Source organism: Schistocerca cancellata, chromosome 4 (genome assembly GCF_023864275.1).
Source record: "Schistocerca cancellata isolate TAMUIC-IGC-003103 chromosome 4, iqSchCanc2.1, whole genome shotgun sequence".
In the NCBI taxonomy this organism is placed as follows: Eukaryota; Metazoa; Arthropoda; class Insecta; order Orthoptera; family Acrididae; genus Schistocerca; species Schistocerca cancellata.
In genome coordinates, this window is record NC_064629.1 from 304236500 (window position 1) to 304242328 (window position 5829).

Genomic DNA, 5829 nt, shown 5'->3' on the forward strand with positions numbered 1-5829 from the left:
TAAAAGTCACCTTCCATCACATTTATAACAACTGCAAACAGATTGTGTGAGTCACCTCACTCTTTGTCAACTTCAGGAATTGGGACTCATACAGTGGCACCCAAAGGGACAGGAGGAATTTTCTTGTTAGAATCCCCTTTTTTTTCCTGAATCACTAGGTTGAATTTTGATTCCATTTTTCTTTGGATAGCTTCCTCAGTATTGAAGCAAGCACTGCACAAAACGCTAGCCCCATAAACTACTTTGTCACTGTCATTGTCTTTAGGTGAATGTCCATAGATGGCATGAACTTTTGGCCACATTTTTGACAGGTATGAGCACTGTTGGTTTCTTTTAAGCAGACACAACAGATATGAGAAAAGGAAGGATTTTGGTAATCACATAAATGGAAGGCTCTTTGATAATCATGGTGTCATCACTGGTTTGGTTTCCTCCAGCATGAACTGCATTCTCATCTATGTCTTCTACAGGGAGTTGTGCCTCTTGCATCAATTCATCTCATCTTTCTTTCTGATGTTTCATTATTTGTATGCTCTCTATTGTTTTTTCCAGCTCTTTTTCAGACTCTGTGTTTCATGGAACATCATTAGGCAGGGACAATATTGAGAGACCTACTCTAGCTTTGCAGTCAAACAGAGCTTCGTGTGGTGACTTGTTAATCCCAGAATGAAAAGCCCTGTTTTTCATAAGCTGGATGAACCACATTCTGTTTTTTCATCTTGTGTACAAGCACACAGTATATTTTCAATGTCCTGATTTGCTCTTTTATTGCTCCCCTGACTTTGTGAGTGGTGAGGCTAAGCATGGTTGATCTTCAAGGTAGGCCAATACTTCTTTGGGCTCATTATCACATTGTTTGCAAATTCCCTGCCATTATTGGACTGTAGAATCATTGAAGCACCAACCAATGTAAATATGTCGATGAGGTTGTAGGTTATTTCTTCCACCATCTTTGATTTCAGAGCCCTGAGAACGACAAACTTAGTGAGATGATCTTGGTAGACCATTATGAACCTGTATTCTCTCTCAGTATGGAACTGAAAATCAATGAGATTGACCTAACAATGGGAAACTGAATTCCAAAAAAACCACTGGGTTGACCACAACATCTTTTTTAACACCTTTTGCTTCTTCTGGCAGGGCTTTCAGAGGTGAATGTACAGCTCAATATCATGACAGGTAATATTCTTATACTTGGGTGCAAGTTCTTTCCACATCCTGTCCTGCCCTCCATGACTAATAGCCAAATGGGCCTTATAGAGTATGTCACATAACTCGGAGTCCATGATGTAAAATTGGATAGCACTCGTACCTTCTTTGACAGGGTAGATCAACTTAGTCTTACTCTCAGCCACCATTACACCATAGTGTTTCAGCTGTCAATAGTCCCATGGTTCCTTCTTCGCAATCATATTAGCCTTTTTCACACTGTTGACTAACTTTTGGTAACTGGTTTTGGTTAGGAAAACACAGTTTTTAGCAGCATTGGCCCTTACTTGAGATAATTCATTGCAGAAATATTGTTGGACATTGGCATGGCAGTACACTCCCTTCTGACATAGTGATACAATAACAATGGGAAAGGGTGACAGGGGAGTGTCTGTGGAACTTCATCTGGATGCTATACACTGGAGAACTATTATGGCAACATCTTTGGCATGATAGTTGAACATCATACAACAATACACTGTCTTTGAAACCATTAAACAAAGACTGAAACACCACCGCAAACAGTGGTGTTGGGGAAAAATGGCAGGATTAGGTGTATTATGTACTTTGCCAAGAGACAATCTGGCAAAGTATACAATGCCGAGGTAATGTATAAAATATCAATCTTTTCAAACTTTGATGTTTGATTTTAGGCATTCATTATATTACCAAATCATTCTATAGAATGCCAGATTTCACACAGTACCAATAACAAATATATAAGACTAGTTTTCATACTACTTTATTCCCCAAAAGGCTGCAGTGAAATTTGGAAACTGGGATATGTGCAAATGAAAACACTTACAGTAAACTGTTCATTACGGGAGGGGAGTTCTGACTCTCGAGATCTCCCCCCACCTCTTTGGATCCACACCTTGACTGTTCCAATTGTATCTGATGGAGAGTTGCACTGTCGCAACCTTGAACATATCTTGTATCTTTCTAGAAAACACATATATTGTAATTCAAGATCTCTGTTTCAGATCTGTCAGGACTCTTATTTTCTGTGACATGCAGTAGTGCCAGAACATACACATAACCCTTCTGCTTCTTACCACTTTCTTCCAGTTTGTTAGTTTTATATCTTCAAATTTAACACATATTTCGGACAACAACACATATAAGTCACTGAGTAAGTTGACCTGTGTACAAGTCGGCATTCGATTAAACACTGAGTCTCAGTCTAGCGGCCGCTGCTCGGCTGGCCGCTTAGGTGGCGCAGCTGCTGCGTGGCTGGCAGACAGCGCCGCACGTAGAGGACGTGCGTAATTGCGCGGCGGCACTTTGAATCATCGGCGAGTCACAACACTTTTCCCCCCTTTGAAATTGTTGCACTGGTCTTGATGGAGGTGTTCTGGAGATGGCTAACGTCCATAGGCATTGTTTGACTCGCCGTAAAGTCTCGAGGAGAAGGCTTCCCGTACGGACGGAAGTGTCCCCGATGATAACGGGTTGAGATGACAGGAGACGTAGGTGTTGAATCTGCTGGGGCCCCCTGCACCAATCTGCCCGTTGCGGCAAGTCCAGTTGATATGACAGGAGACATGGGCGATGTGTCGGCGTCTGTTGGAGGAGGAGGAGAGTAGATGTACTCTGACAGAGGACGGTCCTCCGGTTCCTGCATGGGCACGTCTCCTGGTGGCGTCCGTTCTTGAGCTGGCATCGCGATGACGGTGAGAGGGCTGCGTTGTGAGTATTGAGGGATGCCAAGATCCCGAGCATCAGGTAGAGCCAAAGGTGGTGTGGCGGCATTCGGAACAGGCGTTGCTGGCACCCGAGGCTGAAGCTGGTCCGAATGACGCACTGCAACGCCCGTGTCCGTCTGGATTTCATACAGGCGTCTGCCACGGTGTTGTAAGATGCGGCCCAGGCTCCATTTTGGCTGCCTGCCATATCCCCGCACCCAGACGAGGTCGTCGGCGGTGAACCGGCCAAGTGAAGGCACCCGCGGCCGTGAGGTGGGAGGCCGCAGAAGATGAAGTAGCGTGCGGGGCTGTCGGCCATGTAAGAGCTCAGCCGGGCTGTGATCGCCCATGGGGGTGAAACGGTAAGACGCCAGGAACTGGAGAAGCGCGTCATCAGCAGCAGAAGAAGTCAGAAGTTTCCGCATCTGAGCCTTAAATGTGCGGACCAGTCGTTCAGCCTCACCGTTGGAATGTGGATGGAACGGCGGGGCCGTGACATGCGTAACGCCGTGACGGGCACAAAAACCTGCAAAGTCGGAAGAGGCACATTGCAGACCATTATCAGTAACAAGAGTAGAGGGGAGGCCTTCCAAAGAAAAAATGCGGGCCAGAGCACTGGTGGTTGCCGCGGTGGTAGGCGACGTGCAACGGACAATGAAAGGAAAGTTAGAATAGGCGTCAATTACGAGGAGCCAATAAGTACCTATAAAGGGTCCCGCAAAGTCAGCATGAATGCGCTCCCAGGGCTTCTCAGACGAAGGCCACGGTGACAAAGATGACTTCGGGGCAGTGGCCTGTGACGCACAAGGGCCGCAGGCAGTGACCATGTGTGCGATGTCAGAGTCTATGCCAGGCCAGTACACATGACGGCATGCCAGAGATTTTGTGCGAGACACACCCCAGTGCCCCTGGTGAAGGAGGCGCAAGACCGAAGCACGCAAAGACGCAGGTACCACAACACGCGGCGAAGCATTGTCAGTGGAGAGGAGGATAACACCATCCCTAGCCGTGAGGCGGTAGTGCAAAGTGTAGTAGTTCCGCAACGGATCAGAAGTCTTAGCGGACGGGCGATCTGGCCAACCCTTCTGAATACAGCGTAAAACCTGGGAGAGTGTAGGGTCAGAACCAGTAGCAGCCGCCAGCCTGTCCCCAGTGATGGGGTACCCGTCCACAACCCGCTGCTCGGCAACATCCAGGTGGGAACACAGAAGTTCGTCCCTATCGAATGCCTGATCAAGACCCATGGGAAGGCGAGACAAAGCATCTGCATTCGCATGTTGAGCCGTTGGCTGGAAATGAATCTCATAATTGAAACGGGACAAGTAAAGAGCCCAACGCTGGAGGCGGTGTGCAGCCTTGTCGGGAAGTGATGTGGATGGATGAAACAAGGAAACAAGCGGTTTGTGATCCGTAACAAGATGAAATTTTGAGCCATAGAGAAAAACACCAAACTTATGAAGAGCATAAATGATGGCCAAAGCTTCTTTCTCAATTTGAGAATACTTTTGTTGGGCATCCGTGAGCGTTTTGGAGGCATAAGCGATGGGTTGTTCCGAACCGTCAAAAAAAAACGGTGCGCAAGGACTGCACCGACCCCGTATGGAGAGGCGTCTGTGGCAAGAACAAGATGTTGGCCAGGTCGATAAGTAGCCAGGCACGGGGCCTGTTTCAGCATAGCCTTTAATTTCCGGAAAGCCGCGTCACATGACGCGGACCAGTGAAAAGGCACGTTTTTATGCAACAGGCGATGCAACGGCTGAGCCACCGACGCCGCAGATGGTAAAAACTTGTGATAGTATGCTATTTTCCCCAAGAAAGCCTGCAGTTCCTTAACAGATGTAGGGCGAGGAAGGGCATCGATCGCAGCAACAGTGTTTTGAAGCGGACGAATACCATCCCGAGAGAGTTGAAACCCCAAGTACGTGATAGATGCCTGAAAAAATTTTGATTTCTGAAGATTACATTTAAGACCGGCAGTCTGTAAGACATTAAAAAGTGTGCGGAGATTTTGAAGATGTTCTGCAGTGGTGGAGCCAGTGACAACAATGTCGTCCATGTAATTGATACACCCAGGAACAGGGAGCAATAATTGTTCCAAGAATCGCTGAAAGAGAGCAGGGGCGCTAGCAACCCCGAATGGCAAGCGTTGGTATTCATAGAGGCCGAAAGGCGTGTTAAGGACCAGAAACTGCCGGGAAGCAGCGTCGAGAGGAAGTTGATGATAAGCCTCTGACAGGTCAATTTTAGAAAAATACTGTCCTCCAGCGAGTTTAGTGAACAGTTGTTCAGGACGGGGCATAGGGTAAGTGTCTATGAGGCACTGAGCATTTACAGTGGCTTTGAAATCGCCACAGAGACGAATATCACCATTGGGCTTAGCAACTACAACGACAGGAGAGGACCACTCACTGGAAGTGACAGGAAGCAAGACCCCTGAAGCAGTGAGACGATCCAACTTCCGTTTTACCCGATCACGAAGGGCCACAGGAATGGGCCGGGCCCGAAAAAACTTAGGCCGAGCAGTGGGTTTGAGCGTGATATGAGCTTCAAAGTCGTTTGCACGGCCTAACCCGGGAGAAAAAAGGGACGAAAATGTCGTCGACAAGGAATCCAGTTGAGCATAAGGAATAGCGTCAGAGACAATATTGACAGAGTCATCTATGGAGAACCCAAAAACGCGAAAGGCATAGAAACCAAAAAGATTTTCTGCGGTGCTCTGGTCGACCACAAATATGGGAACAGTGCGAACGACGGATTTGTAAGATACCTCAGCATTAAACTGTCCCAAGAGAGAAATCTTCTGTTTATTGTACGTCCGTAATTGCCGAGTGACAGGGGACAGGAGTGGAGAACCCAGCTGAAGATACGTCTGAGAATTAATTATAGTGGCAGCAGAACCTGTATCCACTTGCATGCGAACATCTCGACCAAGGAT

At 47.3% G+C, this 5829-nt stretch overlaps 1 pseudogene; it reads right to left on the bottom strand.

The window, feature by feature from the left end:
* Positions 1-471: 471 nt before the first annotated feature.
* On the bottom strand, positions 472-1358 carry LOC126184180 (KRAB-A domain-containing protein 2-like; annotated as a pseudogene).
* Between the last annotated feature and the right edge of the window lie 4471 nt (positions 1359-5829).